The sequence below is a fragment of the Ovis canadensis genome, chromosome 4 (genome assembly GCF_042477335.2).
Source record: "Ovis canadensis isolate MfBH-ARS-UI-01 breed Bighorn chromosome 4, ARS-UI_OviCan_v2, whole genome shotgun sequence".
In the NCBI taxonomy this organism is placed as follows: domain Eukaryota; kingdom Metazoa; phylum Chordata; class Mammalia; order Artiodactyla; family Bovidae; genus Ovis; species Ovis canadensis.
This window is the reverse complement of record NC_091248.1, coordinates 75,178,106-75,196,031: the sequence shown is the minus strand read 5'-3', so window position 1 is coordinate 75,196,031 and position 17,926 is coordinate 75,178,106. Positions and strand designations below refer to the sequence as shown.

Sequence of the window (17,926 nt, the reverse complement as noted above, 5' to 3'; positions counted from 1 at the left end):
ATTTGGAGGCATTACACTTGCAGATAGACATTACGAAACTATAATAATTAGAACAGCTTGATATTGGTCCATGAATGGAAAAACAGAACAACAAAATAGGATAGGGAGTTCTTATCTTCAAGATATAGTCTTATATGTACAATCACTAGATTTATGAAAAAGGTGACACTATAGTGTAAAGAATTTTCAAAAACTTGTGCTGAGCCAATTACATATGCATAAAAATGAATTATAACTCCTTACCTCATACCATCTACAAAAATCAACTCAAAGTAGATTATAGGTCTCAGTGTGAAAGGAAAAACAATGAGGCTCCTATATAATACAGGAGAATAATATTGATAACTTAGAAGTAAGCAAAGATTTCTTAAACAGGACCAAAAAAATCATTAACCCTAAAGAAAAAGGTTTGATCTGCTTATATTAAAATCAAGAACTCTTGTTTATCAAAGGGTACAAGAAGGATGGCAACTTCAGGGTAGGAGAAAAACTTGCAGCATTGTCTCGCAAAAAACTGATATCCATTGTATATAAATACCTCTAATAAATCAATAAGGGAAAGAAAGACAATTCAACAGAAAAATAAGCAAAACGTAAGCAGATACTTCACAAGATATCTAAGTGTCCAATGAACACATGAAAAGATATTTGGCTTTTTTAATCACCAGAGAAATGCAAATTTAAACTACAATGAGATACTTCCAAATATCACCAGAATGGCTACAATGACAAAATTTAAAAAAAATAATTAAGTGTGGATAAGAATGTAGAAAAAAAATAGAATTCTCATAAACAGTTGTTAGGAGTGTAAATCAGCTCAACCACTTTGAAAAGCAGTTTAATAGTATTTAGTCTGCCTAAGAAACTCCAGTACTTTGGCCACCTCATGCAAAGAGTTGACTCATTGGAAAAGACCCTGATGCTGGGAGGGATTAGGGGCAGGAGGAGAAGGGGACGACAGGATGAGATGGCTGGATGGCATTACGGATTCGATAGATGTGAGTTTGAGTGAACTCTGGGAGTTGGTGATGGACAGGGAGGCCTGGCGTGCTGCAATTCATTGGGTCACAAAGAGTCGGATACGACTGAGCGACTAAACTGAACTGAAAATATTCATACTCAATGATACAGCAATTCTACCCAAAGATATAGATCCAAAAGAAATGCATAAACTGGTGCTGCACAAGAAAGGTATCTGAATGTTCATAGTGGCTCTATTTGTTATAATCAAAATCTTGAAACAGTCAAAATATCCACTCAATATGTTAAATTTTAGTTTATTCATATAGCAATATTTGTTGTTCAGTCGCTCAGACGTGTCCAACTCTTTGCAACCCCATTGACTGCAGCACTCCAGCCCTTAAATTAGTTTCTCTTAAATTAGTTTCCTCCCTCCATCCCTCTCTCATTTCTTTCATTCATCTATAGATCCTTCCTTCTTTCTTTCCCTCCTTTCATCCATGCATGTGCATGTCCACCTATCTGTCCATCCATCTGTCCACTGACCCATTGATTCGTTCATCCATCCATCCATTCATCCATCCATCCATTCATCCACTCATTCATCCATCCATCCATCCAACTAGTAAGGTGGTTAAGAATAGGGTCCTGGAGCCAGTCTGCCTGAGTTTGGACCCTGGCTCTGCCACTCATTATCTATATGACCTTGAGCTCAAGGAGAAGCAGAAATGAGTAAAAGCTGAAGAAACTAGCAGGCATCAGATCATCTAATTCTTTGTAGAACACATTAGGGAGCATGGGCTTTATTCCACCTGCAATAAGAAGCCATTAGCAGGTTTTGAACTGGAGTGGAATAAAGTAACAACTTCCTATCACCTTTCTTCCTCTACCTTTTATCTCTTTTTTAATGGCATTAAAATTCAGGCAATTTGAGGATCCCTGTTATTCTGGACTCTACTTGATACTTCAGTGTATTAAGGGCGAGTGATGAACTACATAAAAACATTAGTGCTAAGTAGTTGGCAGTCACCAGAACTGAGGCTAGAATTCTTTCTCTATACTTTCTCAACTGAGTCCTTTATGTCATCAAGTCTGTGTTATTATGATGAGAATAACAGTAATTTACACTGTAGAACTGAGTAAAGATATAGTGAGAGGAGTCCCATAAAACACCTAGCATAGTTCTTGGCATATAATAAGCACTCAATAAATGGTAGCTATAAAATGCTGTGCAGAATACAAATATGATGTGCAATTTTCCCCAAAATCTTAAATTTAGACTCACACAGGTTTAGTCTGTGTGAAATCTTGTTCACTTGAACCTCCCTTCATGAAAGTAACAGATCCCCTGGAAAATTATAGAGCTGCATCTACCAAATGACAAAATGTGCAGAATTTCCAGGAAATTATGATTTCTAATAAGAATGAGCTAAGTGACTCCTAGATGTTGGCTTATAATTGAAAAATGGGCTTTCTGACATGCTCTGTGTTTGTACTTCTTGGTCCTCTGGCTGAAACTAAGACCGGCAGTAAAACAGATGCTGGATCCTGACACCTTCTCTCTTGACAAAATAATTGCTTCTGGATTCACTTATAGGTCTCTGAATGGTCTAAAGAAAAGAATATAATAGGAAAAACTGACTTCTTTGGGAAGAGTATCAAGTTTGTAGTATGCTTTAATAATACAAAACCAAAGTGAAAAATCTAATTTGCCGACCTGGCTGAGGTGTAGCTGCAGCACTGGTAGGCACAGTGAACGATTAGGAAAGAGGAAAGTTCTAGTTGGGTGGTAAATAGTCCAAGGCAGGGCAAAGGAGAGCACATCCAAGAAGTGATTTCTGCATGCCCTTAATTGAAATTTCCTTTATAAGGAAAATTATTCTCAGAAGCGACATATTAAGAGACTGTCATACAGCAAATTTAGCATGGATATAAATAATTGCCTGTTCAACCATGTGAGATGGGCACTCGAGGGTTATGTTGGGATAGAGGCTGATTAATGAACGGCTGGGATGTGCCTCACCAAAGCCCCAGCAAGAAAGAGCTGTGTGCCATCACATGACCATGGATGACATCTTTACTTGAGGCTCAGAGCCTTAACCAGGGCTGGGGAGCTGGCAAAGAGGCTGAAAATAAGTAACCCTAAGTCCAAAAAAAAGCAAATAAAGGAAAGAGGACATGTCAAGTCTTGCTTATCACATACATTCTTTCATGTCTTTGGTACTCAGTAATTGCTACTACTGCTGCTGCTGATAAGTCACTTCAGTCGTGTCCAACTCTGTGTGACCCCATAGACGGCAGCCCACCAGGCTCTGCCGTCCCTGGGATTCTACAGGCAAGAACACTGGAGTGGGTTGCCATTGCCTTCTCCAATGCATGAAAGTGAAAAGTGAAAGTGAAGTCGCTCAGTTGCGACCCCATGGACTGCAGCCCACCAGGCTCGTCTGTCCATGGGATTTTCCAGGCAAGAGTACTGGAGTGGGGTGCCACTGCCTTCTCCACTCAGTAATTGAGTCCCCTTAAAAACTTAGTGATTACCTGTAGGTGTCAGGGCAAGATGCAAATGATTTAGCAAAGCATTCAACACTTTCCAGTTTGCCCCTACTCCGTTCTCCTAACTTTTCTTAACTGACCTAGGAATGAACATTAAATTCAACAATAAAGTCATCAAATAAACTTCTCCACTTATATCTGCGGGGCGGGGCTGCCCCATGGCTCAATGGGTAAAGAACCTTCCTGCAATGTAGGAAACGTGGGTTCAATCCCTGGGTAGGTAAGATCCTCTGGAGGAAGGCTGGCAAAACCCACTTCAGTATTCTTGCCTGGGGAATCCCATGGGCTGAGGAGCCTGGCGGGCCACAGTTCATAGCATTGCAAAGAGTTGGACGTGGCTAAGCAACTACACAGGCACATACACTTGTATCTGCACATGTTAAGCTCCTGGGTTTCCCTCTTCATGGAGCCCAGTGAGTCAACCTTCAAAGTCCTTCCCTTTGCTAAGTCACTTCCCTCCAGCCCTGCCCAACTTCTGCTTCCTTTGCGTTTCCAGACCTTTTATTTCTTCCATCTGTTTGGAATCCCCACACTTGATTATGAGCCTCCAAGACACAGGAATCCTGATTCAGTAATTTCTGCATTCTTCACAGTGCTCACATGACCAGCCTTCCACAAACACATGCCCACAATCCCTTCTCTGGTTTCCTCCTTCTTCTTCCTCCCTAGACATGCTTTTCTTCTGTGTGGTTTCCATTTCACCCTACTTCGTGCACTGTTAATAAAATGGGATAAGAGAAGTTCCCAACGTTTGTATAACACACATTTCGGCACTCTTGCTGTGATAGGGCCACTTTGGAAGGCCCCACACATGCTTCACCCACTACTTTATTTTTTATTTTATTTTTTTTTAATTTTTATTTTTACTTTATTTTACTTTACAATACTGTATTGGTTTTGCCATACATTGTCCAACCTACAAAATGACACAGTCCTCTGTATTCTGTCCACCAATATCCTGAAATCCAAGTATAGGTGCTCTCTTAATAGAAAATGAGCTATGGAGTCTGGAGTTAGCATGTACACACTGCTATATTTAAGCTGGAGAACCAACAAGGTCCTACTGTATAGCACTGCTGCTGCTGCTGAGTCGCTTCAGTTATGTCCGACTCTGTGCGACCCCATAGACAGCAGCCCACCAGGCTCCCCCATCCCTGGGATTCTCCAGGCAGGAACACTGGAGTGGGTTGCCATTTCCTTCTCCAATGTATGAAAGTGAAAAGTGAAAGTGAAGTCGCTCAGTTGCAACCCCATGGACCGCAGCCCACCAGGCTCCTCCGCCCATGGGATTTTCCAGGCAAGAGTACTGGAGTGGTTGCCATTGCCTTCTCCGCTGTATAGCACAGGGGAACTCTCCTCAGTTATGTGGCAGCCTGGATGGGAGAGGAGTTTGGGAGGGAATGGATACATACATATGTATGGCTGAGTCGCTTTGCTCTGCACCTGAAACTATCAAAACATTGTTAAGAAGCTATACTCCAATATAAAATTAAAAAGTTAAAAAAAAGAAAAATGAGGAATTTTAAAGGGAAGCAGATTAATCACATAAATGTGACAACAACAACAACAACAAAAACGCCTCAAATCTGGTATGTACCCAAATTATGGTATATAACCCTCCTCTGTAGATCAACTGCCAACAACTATTCCTGCCCTAGGGTAGGCGCCTCTTTTCCTCTCCCCGCCCACCTCATTTACCACATGTGGCTTTGAGCAGGAGCACCGGAACTCAGCGCTGATCTCAGGCCCTTGTCAGACTTCATTACAAGGAACATATGGCCTCAAAAATTGCAGGACAGTGTTAACAATGTGTCCCCCTACCCATGGGGAATTAAAGGGAATATGGGGGATATGAACAGAATAATCCAGGGACAATCATGCTTTTGCCAATGCGGGCTTTGAGAGGATGAAGATTTCTATCAGTGATCAAAACAGACTTAAACCCCTAATTTTTTGCCTATATATAGTTCCATCAATCCTCTTAAAGAAGAGTGCATATAAGGAGTATGGCTCTCTCCTACCCAGGGTCACGTGGGCAGGTTTGTGCAGAGGGGCCAAGCAGTGCACCCACAGAGCACCAGCCCAAGAAATGTATCCTCAAGCATCGTGTTAATAATGTAGGAAAAAGGCTTCGCACAGGCACTTGACTGAGATTTACCCCAGAAAAGAGGAAATGAAAGGATAAAGCATTACATATCAAACCAGTAACAGCTGGCTGGAAAACTTGAAAAGGACATAGTCTGAATTACCAGTCACTTGGGAAATCTGCCAGAGCAAGTTAGAAGGTGAGTAGCCTAGAAAGCTGTTATTTACTTGATACCATTGCAGTGACCATGCAGAACGGTTCCAAGCTCCTTACAAGTATTTTCTCATTTAGTCTTCATAACAATTGCATAAAGGCGGTACAGCTATTATCACCCCAACTGTACAGATGAGAAAACGAGGCACAGAAGAGTGATGTTGCTTGGTTCACAGAGCTAAGAAGAGGCAGAGCCAGGATTTAACAATAATTTGGGTCCAGAGTCCTACTTATCAAATTACTCAACACACATTAATTTCCCTCTATGGAAGATTTTTACAGCAGAAAGTTAATTCTTTCTAGAATGCCTATTTACTATGATATAAAAATAAATTTAATTCCATTTCTTTCTTCTCCAAGCCATTATTTTAACGAACACTTAATCTTAAAAACTAAGGTAATTTTTGGATATGCAATTCCTACAGTTGGTAAGAATGGTGCATTTTCCAATTTATCTATGGCAGACATGTATTCCCATGAAAATGTTACTGTTTTAACGCCAGGGGAAAATTCAACAATCCATAGACTTTTAATTTCAGGAAACTTTTATTTGTTCATTGGTTTCTTAATAAAAAAGATAGAAAATTTGTCTCTTTTAATGCAAGGAAGATTAGGAAAATCAAGCTAATGAGACCAATTCATTTTTAATCAAACAATTCTACAGCACTTAATATACACCAGCCTCTGTTCTCTGTGCTTTACAACTATTGAATCATTTAACTCTCATATGAGAATTCCATATGAGACAAGTTTGATTCTCAACTCTGTCTCACAAGTGAGGAAAACTGGGGCACAGAGAGGGTAAGTAACTTATTTGAGGTCACACAGCCAGAGAGAGACAGAGTAGGATGTAAGTCTGGAGGCCTTTAGCCTGCAGAGGCTATTCTCTGAATATGTGTGTAGTCAGTGTACTTGGAGGTCCCCTTGCCCCAGTAGCTTTCTAGTTGCTGCTGCTGCTGTCCTAACCATTATGGAATGAGAGCTTCATCAGTATTCACATAATAAGGCCATTGAGCTCCTTTGACCCTGAGTGATCACACACATATCCATAACTACCCCAGATGTCTCAGGTTTAGGGTAAGTAGCCAAATTATATTACTTCTATTGTTAAAAATAGCCCCATGCACTCTAATTTCTTTTAAAAAATTATGTTAGAACTGAATTTCTATTTCACAGAAATAGCTTCAAACACATAAACAAAAAACCAGGCATCAGTGTTTTGGTGGTATTTTGGGAAATAAATTTGAGTAAAAATGTGGCACACTCACTCTGGGTGTGCTCCCAGAGTGCATCTCATTATCTTGAATACATGGACATCCAAGAAGTGAATACAGTTTTGCAGTTGATAAAATTATTTTCACTATTAAAGAGCACTAATAAAATGAGGTTTAAGTTCTTGTTACTGCTTTAATGAGACTAGTTTTTCATCTTATAGACTGTGGGGCTAATTAGTATTCCAAGGAATGAAACATTGGTTTCTTGTTGCTGGGCCTATGAGACAGGTTCACATACATAGCTTCTGCCTCAAGAATGTGTGTCTGTAGTCAGTCTTAAATGGATGGCAAAGATATATTTTAACCCTTTGTTATCCACATTCTTTTTATATTGAATGTCTGTAACTTTTTCCTCCATGGTCTTGCTGACATATAATAAAAATTAACTTCTAAAGTTTCTCTAATATCCTTATATATTCAGGTGGTTATTATCCAATGACAGACTGCCTGCCGTTGAACTTGTTCTAAGCCAAATCCAACAAAGGTTATTTTGGCCTTCAGCTTCTTAGCCATCATCTTTTTCTTTCTTTTTAAACTCTCACCAAAAAGATGTCGTTTTAGATAAGAACATATCTTAATGAAAAACCGAACTAAGGATGAGACTAAAATAAGATGCTTTTAACTTCAAGAGGATGATTTTCTGATGAAAATTCTCAGCCCTTCCTTCCGTATGAAATAAAATTTAATGCTCTCAGACACTTTCATTTCCTTTCTTTGTAGACAGTTATTTTATTTTACTTTTTGGTCATACGATCTTATTCTTCATGTTTTGAAATCATTTTCTCCCTTGCCTGGGACAAAAGCATTTGAGAACTTTGATTTTATAAAAATTCCCAATTCTCTAAAAACAGAGGGTGTTTCTGACCTCACTCCCATTCTCTTACACACATAAGTGATCAGGACACCTCCTGTGGTCATTAGAATGTACACAGGATGCCCAGTACAGGTACCCATGTTTCCTAGCAAGAAGGACATTATATCTAGCATGTGGAGTCCTTATAAACGCTTTTGAGGTTATTTGGCAGCTGTTAAGACTCAAGAGGGTAAAACATAATAACAATAGCCCATTAGCACTGGATAATTGTTCTTCTTCCCAATCTCACTGTTCTTTCTTGTCTTCTTCATAGACTTGTTTTTTGTTTGTTGTTTGGGATGGGGGTGGTGCTTTTCTCTGCTCAAGGTTCTGTTCTCATCTTTCTTCTTTCTCTTCACTCTTGCCCTAGGAGAACTGAATTAGCCCCCCGGCTCCCGTGGTCACCATTGTCAAATCTCGTTTTTGAGCTCAGAACTTTCCCCTGAGCTTCAGACAACCAGTTGCTTACTGGACATGCCTGCTTGGATATCCCTTAGTCACCTCACACTCCAAATGGCCCAAACTGAACTCACTCCTTCTATCTAGGCTGGTGCCCAGTCTCAGCAGTCTGCTATGCTTAGTCATCCAGGGCCGGCTGGACTCCTCTCTCAGTCACCTTAGTATTCTGAATATATTTCCTCCTTTCCCCTCCTGCTGCCACGGGGCAGGGTTCAAGTGTTCATTGTCTGCTGTGCCAGATGGCAACAAAAGGCCTCAAGACGGCTTCCCACCCTCAAGACAGGTTCATGCTCCTCACTGCCCCACATGAGGAGTTCATGAAAATCTAACTACTGCCATGGCAAGACACAGAGAAAGCAATAGCAAGCATTTAAACTTATTATTATTAGTGCTTGATCATAGTGAAAATAAGTCACTCTACTTAAAGTCCCAGCTCCTCTCAAAGTCTTTACTGTGTGTACCCTGCCTAGCCCTTAATAGGCCCATTGCACATTTTTAAAAAATAAAACTTTCAGAAAGTATTTATTGGGGAGAGGGAGAAAACAATTTCAAATTTTGAGAAGAAAATAGAATGACCAAACACATTAAGTCAAATAAGCTGTTTACAAGACTTCTAGACTTAAAGATAAATTTCTCCTCTGCCTGAAACACCCTGCCTTGTCTCATTCCCTGGTTGTTGTTGTTTAGTTGCTCAGTCGCGTATGACTCATTTATAACCCCATGGACTTAGCTCACCAGGTGACTCTGTCCATGTGATGTTCCAAGCAAGAACACCGGAATGGGTTGCCATTTCCTCCTCCGGGGGATCTTCCTGAGCCAGGGAACGAACCAGTGTCTCCTGCAATACCTGTGGATTCCTTATCACTGAGCCACCTACTCAGTGACAACTCCAAAGGTCTTGTAACATCCAGTGCCGTTACCACCTCTATGGGATGCCTTTGTTCTCACTACCTATAGTCTGATACCTCTAATTGTCTCCATCTCATCCTCCATCGTTCACACCATTCTCCATCTGTTTTTGTGTCTTTCCATAAAAATTCTGAGACTCTGGAGGTCCAGGACTAGGCCTTTTCTGTCTTTAGAGTCTCCAAAAACGCTTATGGAATGCATGGTTAGATGTGACACACTACTTGTCCAGGGGACAACATTATTGAAGCTGCAACTTTCAAAAAGTCTCCATCTCCTTGTTACACTGAAGCACAGCACTGAAATCTCATATTCTTGCCAGCACTAGTTAATCATTAAACATTTCTCCCCACTAACAAAACAAAACATGACCACAAGAGAAGGCTCTGCAGAGACCGTGCCCACACATTTCAATGCCTGGGCTAAAATAACCATGTAAGTGTGTAGGACTCTTCATCATATCGTACCAGGAAACTTGCCCTCCCATATTTAAAAATACACTTGTTTGGCTTGATTCAGGCTGTTCCTCATTCCATGCCTGCATGAGTCATTGGAGAAACATCCTATTAGAGGGCACCCCACAGACTGGCTTCCTTTGTATGTTTTCGATGAGTCAGGACGTATGAGTCACAGTTCACTGTTATGACAAAAGGAACCTGTTCTCCCTTCCTTTTCATTACTAATATTTTGTGGGCTTCATTGGCACCTTTTAGAAATATCTAAGGGAGCCAGGGGCAGCTGGAGAAACGGCATTATTTATTTTTCACAAGCTACTCTACTTAAAACACCTTTCACCAGAACAGCAGGATACAGTGGAGCTCTAACACATCCAGAGTTGACGCGGCTCCCGGGAGCCCTGCATGTGGCTCTTGCTGCTACGCCATGCCATCGAAGCGGGCAGGAAGGCTCACAGGAGGCAAAGACACGGCACAAGGCCCCTTGCAGGACAGGTACCTAGAAACGGTCTCCCAGAGCTACTGTTGATAAAAGGCCAGTTGGCTTCTCTTTCTTGGCTATGATAGACAAATGCTTGGCTAAGGAGAGTGACATTTCTCAGCATAATCAATGGCCAACTAGTGAGCACAAAGCTGAGTGGAAAGACAGTCAAAGAACTGCAATCATCTAGATGTCATCCAGGACACTCAGAACCTGCCAATGGAAGAATTTTTAAGCTCCATGATAATTAGAAACAACAGAGGTTAATTCCTTTCATTCCATTCCAGCAAATCTTTCAAGTGGCTATCCACAGAGATAAATTGGGCATGGAATCAGTGGCAAAACAAAGTACAGTGAGTTATATACGCCACAAAAGAAGAATACGCAAAGGGTCGTGAGAGTCCCGGGGAAGGCTCAGTTTATTTTCTTAGAGGAATTGGCATTTGAATTGGACCCAAGGATGATAGTTCTGAATGTGTTTTTCCTTCAGAACCCAGTCAGGCTCATTTCAAATTCATTTACATTCAGACTCCAAATTCCATAATCAGCATCTCTGGGAAGCCATTTAAAAGCATGCATAGAAGCCTCCCTGCAAGGGAGATGCTTCTACCCAGTTCTATCAGGAACAGTTTTACAGTGGCCAATAAATGAAATAGAGAAGAGACTCACTAAGTCCACATCGTTCTGCTTTCCAGGGGATCCTGGTGCAGTGAATTCTGCTTCTGCTTTAATAGAAGGTGATAAAAATACTTGCCACCCACTTACCTCAGAGGAACACTGCCGGGATGCATAATGCTCAAAGCACTTTGAATTTTTTAGGTGAAAAGTGCTTTTTGAAAACAAAGCTTTGTGATCATGAATGTTTGATAAAAAGGAAGCAAAAACACTGTCTAGAGCATGTGTTTGTCGGGGTCGGGGGAAACCAGACACCAGATTATAACTTATAAGAAAGTCAGCATTCTACAGTCAAGCCCTGAAAGTCCTTTCCCAAGGGGTAAGACCATAACTATTCAGGGTACATTTAATATATCAAGAAATGAGGCAAAATTGGTGTCTTTGATGATAGAGGTTTCTGATAAGAATAAAGAATAAGGAAAACGAATGGCAATTTGTCCCATGATGAGGTATGGAGGACATAAATTTTGCAGGCCGAGATAATCAGAATTGACTCTTGAAAAGCCAAAAAAAGAACACACAGAGGACACTGGGAGAAAAACTTTGAATGCCCAAGAACGAACGGGGTAAGTGATCCAAAATATTCAGTACTGCAGAATAAAGACAACAGAAGATAAAGGAAAGTTGTAAACAGTGAGTAACTCTCTGAATTAGACTACAGAGCTGTGTAGAAGGAAGAAATTAGACCCTTAGAAGGCTTAAGTGATAGTCCACTCTCTAGTACCAAGCAGATATATGTTCTCTATGTGAATGACTTAATTTCTCACAACTTCACACAGCTGAGAGAATCAAAGGAGAAAATGTTAAAAAGTATCATCAAAAATGTGCCGCTATCTACAGACATCAGGGGTGGTGACAATGGAGCTGAATTGGTGAGAATGACAAAAAACCAGAAGAAAGTCCACAAAGGAGAGCCACACATTTTGGTGGTAGAAATTTTTCTTTTTTAAAAAATACATGCAAAATGCTGGTGTTGAAGGAAGACTTCTGGAAAGGATCTAGTAACCCAGAAGGGATATAACCAGGGTTCGGACTTCGATGACAGGGAAATATTCAGGACATATTTTCAACAAATTGAATGGGGACGAGAAGACAAAAGAAACAAAAATCATGTTGAGAGCCTGTGTCTGCAGAAACTGTAGGAGAACAAAGTGGCCAATGTAAACGGGAAGCTGAGGAAAGAAGGTGGTAAAATGGTGGGGTTATTAGAGAATAAAAGATAAGCTTCTAATAAAATAGTAAAATGTAAAAGTGAAAAAATACTAAAAGTGAAGTTGCTCAGTCGTGTCCAACTCTTTGCGACCCATGGGCTGTAGCCTACCAGGCTCCTCTGTCCATGGGATTTTCCAGGCAATAGTCCTGGAGTAGATTGCCATTTCCTTCTCCAGGGGATCTTCCCAACCCAGGGATCGAACCCAGGTCTCCTGCATTGTAGACAGACGCTTTACCATCTGAGCCACCAGGGAAGTCCAATATTATAGAATAAAAGATAAGCTTCTAATAAAATAGTACAATGAGGGGTTAAAAATTTATTTATGGAATTTTCTGCATCTGCTAGTTAGCCTCACGGAAAATAAAATGGAAACTCTTTTACGTAAAGAGTAGAATATGCCCTTTAAGAAAGCAGATCTGCAGTGAAGAGGTGTCTCGTGGGATTAGGTTGACGTCAGCAGTTCCTATGCATCATGTTTTCTGTTATTTTCAATAACCTCAAAAGCTTTTTAGTTTTACTCCAGAGTAATATTTATGTTTGCATTTCCTTCTCCAATTCATCCAAAAACCTGATTAGGCATTCTTTCACTGGGTTCTAGCCAGTTCTATCCACTCAACGCCTATGACCGAGGAGCCTGTTATCAGGGGAAGACACAGTCATCGCCTGTGATAAGAACTCAGCAAGAGGGGCCAGGAATCAGGCCATCAGATGGCCTGAGCAGAGTGGACACAGGCTTGCAGCCATTGGCAAAAAACCTTGTAACACAGACTAGAGAGGCCAGCTTTGTTTTTGAGAAAATTCAGACATGAAGAAGAGGGATAGGGTAGTGAGAAATGAACTGAGGGAAATAACAGTCTGTGACCAAACGTATAGGAATCAGGCATTAGCCTGACTCCATCATCACTCAAAACCTGAGTCAGAAGTCAAATTTGGTCTGTTTTCTAAGTACATGAAAATAGATATATGACAATGGGTCAGCTGGAGCAATACATTAAATTTATATCTATAAATATTTCTTTCTATCCCTACTAAGTTCTAGACTTTTCCTGAGTATTTTTCATGTATAATACAGAGATTCTTACTAACAAGATGGGTCATTTTCAAAAGCTTTCTTGTTTTTGCTTTAAGACATCATCTTATTTTGACTGAATGAATGATATTGCAAAATATACTCAGATACATTAAACTATAGCTTTAGGATATGGCTAATCTGGGCAACTGACACTTCCCAAAGTGTTAATATAGAATAAAGAAACTACAGAAATTATGGAAAACACAACCTATATGAAACACACTGATTGGACATTGCAATCAAGAGGACAATAAACATTTCCAGAGAGGACAGTCCCAATTTATCAGACACTATGCTTAAGCGAACCCATCTGCTCTGCCCATCATCCCCCATATCTGAAAAATATACATTCTTTAATTCACTTGTATGGCCTGTGCTTTTCAATCAGGGGACCACACAAAGACTACCTCAATGGAAGCCAAAGAAAAAATAAGCATGAAGGAAGCCATGGGCTCCTTGGCAACAATTGCCTCAGCCCCTCCACTTCTACGTGTATCTCTCACCACCCCTTCTTTAAGATAGTTTCACCTCTACTTCTTCCCACTTGGCCCAAATACCATGTGCACTCAGCCCCAGACTCATCCTGCCCCTGGAACCTTTAGGTCACTGACCTGCCTGTGCAGATTCTTATACCCTAGCACTCTACCCAGGTGGTGCCCTGGTTTCTCAGAACAGTTTCTCTCAATGTAATAGAAATTTTGTTCAGATATTTTGCTGGTGACACAAAAGATGCTCATATTTTGGAATGGATTTTCTTGTCTCCCTTAATTCTTACCATTAGAATTGTAACATTTTCTGAATAATCTAAGCATCACCTATACCTTGGTAGCTACAGATGTTGGTATGACAGGTTTCTTCCTTGCTTAGAGATTTTCCTTCTAATATCACTTTTCTAAGCTCAGGAAACTTTGACATTCTTTTTTATTCTTCAAAGGATTAGAAAAATTCTGGATGAGGTTTAGTGAAACAAATCATTGCTGCTTTAGGTAAGTACGATTTAGTTTGCAAGGACACTCACCTGGGCACACTAGATCACAAAATGGGGGGCACTTTACATCATATGTTTATGAAGGGGTGAGATGTACAGATGTATGATATGCCATGGTCTGAGGTAAGGTTAGTTTTATTTCAAAATGTCAGTGCTCTTGATGATAACAGCCATACTCTCTCCATGCTCCCTGAAGCCTCCTTGGCACTCTGTCCATAGATCATGAAGAAGCGAGACATGGATGGCGTCTACACCAGGGCATTTCTTGCCCTGAATCTCCACTGTCGGTCCGGCTAATGTGGGTGGATAGGATGTTCAGCCATCTGTATCTTGGCCCCTTTCCCCCACAGAATTGGAAAAAAGCATCATCATCATATTTTTACTTAATACTGACCAAGACATGAGGGGAAATTGAAATTCTGTGAAGGCAATTTTGACCTTTGAAGTTAAAGAATCACCATCAGAAGCAAGCAATACAGAACACAAAGAATGACTCGACATCATCAGAACTAGGAAGGAAGGTATGTTTTGGTGGTCACTATGCACTTTCCTCATGGAAATCTTCCCATAGCCTGATTCCAGTTGATTCAATCTATGCCTAATTCCTCCTGACCATTTATAATCAACACTATGACCCACATGATTCACTTGGATAAATGAATTTTTTGGTTTTACATACTCTTGACTTGTATTTATCGCCTCTCTTTACAGGAGCAACATAATGTTGATTTAAGATAAAATGTAGGCTCCAATACAAAATCACTGGAAATGCAATGAATTAAAAAATCTCATTTTACTTGGGAAGGGTGTTGCATTATAGTGTTTTCCAGAAGAACTTCCTGTAATCTTGGAAGCATGTGTGTGTGTGTGTGTGTGTGTGTATCTAGTGAAGCGAAAGTGTTAGTCACTCAGTCATGTCCGACTCTTAGTGACTGCATGGGCTGTAGCCCACCAGGCTTCTTCATCCATGGGATTTCCCAGGTAAGAATACTGGAGTTGCCATTTCCTTCTCAGGGGATTGTCCCAACCCAGGAATCGAACCCAGTTTTCTTGCATTGCAGGCAGATTCTTTACTGTCTGAGCTACCAGGGAAGCACCTGGAATGTTGCTAGTATGACTGAGAAACTAAATTTTAAAATTTTATTTATTTCTACCTAATTCAAATTTCAATAGTCAGATGTGGTGAGTGGCTAACCTACTGGACAGTGCCATTTTAGAAAGATGGATATTCGGCTTAGGCACCTCCTACTAGGCAAAACCATCCTTGGAGCACAAAACTGAAACCAAGTAGAAATAACCTGAGATCATTTTTCTCATCAGTAGCCCATTTGCCACAGACTGAAGGGGTGATGTTCAAAGCAGCTGTGATGGTGTACAAAGAGTTCTTGCATAGATCTTCCAATCCACAACCAACAGAAAGGAGACCACATGGAAAGGAGTTAGTATCATTATGATAAAAACATTAACTGACACAGAAACAGCAAAAATATGAACACTAGTGCACCCGACTAGATCAGTGTGTGCCTGATACGATAGACAGCACTGTAAGAGTGACACACGCCTCCTCCTCCCCAAGATAGGACTTCATCGGCAGTGTGCCATGGTACAACAAAGCCAGTCCCACACCTTCCAGCTCCTCCACACCACACTTGAAGGACTCATGCTTCTCACACTATGCTGCCACCACGTGGTGTATTTCTCTGCCAGCGAAGGAGAAATAGGACATTCTATTGCCCACCCCATCAGTCAAAAATGGTGGGTATAAGGAATAAATGCTGTGTTTCTTTCTACTTGTATCATTACCATTCAATATAAGTCTAAAAGCTATTTGCAAATAGGAAGTTGGGAAGATCAGGAAACAGTGTAGCATATATAATAGGTAATGTCAACATCCTGTATAGGAGAGGGAATAAGGAGAAACAACACTCAGGTTACATGGTTGCACGACCTTGGCTGTCTCTATAATGTCCTTAGGGGAAGGGAACAATGCGAAGATTAATGTTGCCATTTGTCATTTTATAGCCATAAGCCTGAACACATGAAGGCCTTATTCATCATGCACAGAGAGTAGGCCCCTGAAATATACAAGGTATATTTCAAACAGGAAGGTCTTTGCCTACATTGCTGAACTACTGTGGGCTGCTGAGTTATCACCAAAACATTTGAGGTCTGTATGTGGCAAAGGAAAGCAGAGGCAGGGGTGGGGAGGTGGGGTTGGGGAGGTGGGGGGCAGTGCGTTGAACAACGGCCATTGTGTTTATGATGCTAAGGACAGTGTGGACACCTAGAAAAGATGAGTACTTATTTGGTCACCTCACACTGCCCACCACCATGGCAGGTACAGGAAGTCTGCCCTCCCTGATCAGTGCCTCAGAATCTCCATTCGCTTCTCTCTTCAAACCACTAGTAAAACAGAGAAACAGCTGCAGAAAATTGGAAGCAATAGACGGGCCTTCTCTCAGCTAATAGAGCATAAGCATGAAATAAACTGATTGATTTCCTGAATGTATTAACAGAACACCTCAGGTTTCCTCTCCTGTGTCCCTGAATTTTAACAAAGGCTGGAAGGCAGCTCTGCTGACCATGTTTCTGAACCCTGGATGCATGCTATAATAGTCTACTTTAAAAAATACCAGTGCCACTGGAAACAGATGAGTGGTCTACAGGGCGTGGGGGAAGAGGCTGACTGAAAGTGGCCCATCGATTTTTAGGGTGATGCGAGTAATCAGTGTGTTCACTGTGGCACTGGTTGCATGACTGTATGTATATCAAAACTCACCGACCTGTGCACAAAGAAAGAAGAACTTTACCAAATGTAAATTATGTCTCCATAAACTTACCCGCAAAAAGCTACTGATGTTTGGGCCTAACCCAGATAAATGAAATCAAGCCATCAAAAGCATGAGTCAGGACATTATTGAGAAGCTTCCTAGTGATGGTTCTCACATGCAACCAGGACTAAGACCAATGCAAGTCTAGAATTTGTGGCCACAGGGGAGTCACATGAAAAAGGGGCTGGGCCAAAGACCAGCGGTGTGGCTGGCTCTAGAGAAAGATTCAGGTTCTCAGTTTTGAGTTTGTGAACTACATATTTCTGCCTCTTGATTATAGGAATGGCATCCCCATTATCCAATGAGGGACTAGGAACAGTCACTCTCTTGTATACTCATCAGACTCAAGGGCTGGTGGTGATGCATGGGATGCTTGTAAGGGAAAGTGCTACAATCCACTCATTCTGTTGAACAAAGACTTAAACAGCTGCTTGTTTGTTTGGTTTTGATTGTTTCTTTTTTTGGTGATATAGCAGATAGGCTCTTTTGGGGCAAATGTGAAAATCCTCCATGAGGTGTGGTTTGGGAAGAGCTCTGTCCCAGCAACCTTACTACTTCTCTCTAACCTCTCTGAAGATGAGTGTCCTTACCATTAAACAAGGACAAAGATTTCAATGGCCACTGCTCTCCCTCAGATCACCTGGGACGCTCAGAACAGCCAACCTGCAAGAAAGTGATCTATCAACTGTATCCCATTAAAATAGCTGGCGTGAATTGCACATTTACTGTGCTAAGCATTTTCACATCATTATATACTCATCCTGAAGTATCATAGGTAAGACTATTAACTGTCTTCAGTTAAGAATAAGGATGTTGGGACTTCCCTGGAGGTCCAGTGGTTAAGACTTTGCATTTCCAATGCAGGGGTCAAGGGTTCAGTCCCTGGTTGGGGAACTAAAAGATCCCA

At 41.0% G+C, this 17,926-nt stretch overlaps 1 protein-coding gene across 4 annotated transcripts in view; it reads right to left on the bottom strand.

The window, feature by feature from the left end:
• The window catches only part of ELMO1 (engulfment and cell motility 1), a 583,367-nt gene that overhangs the window by 171,381 nt on the left and 394,060 nt on the right, over positions 1 to 17,926 (bottom strand). The gene's annotated exons all lie outside the window — the stretch shown is intronic.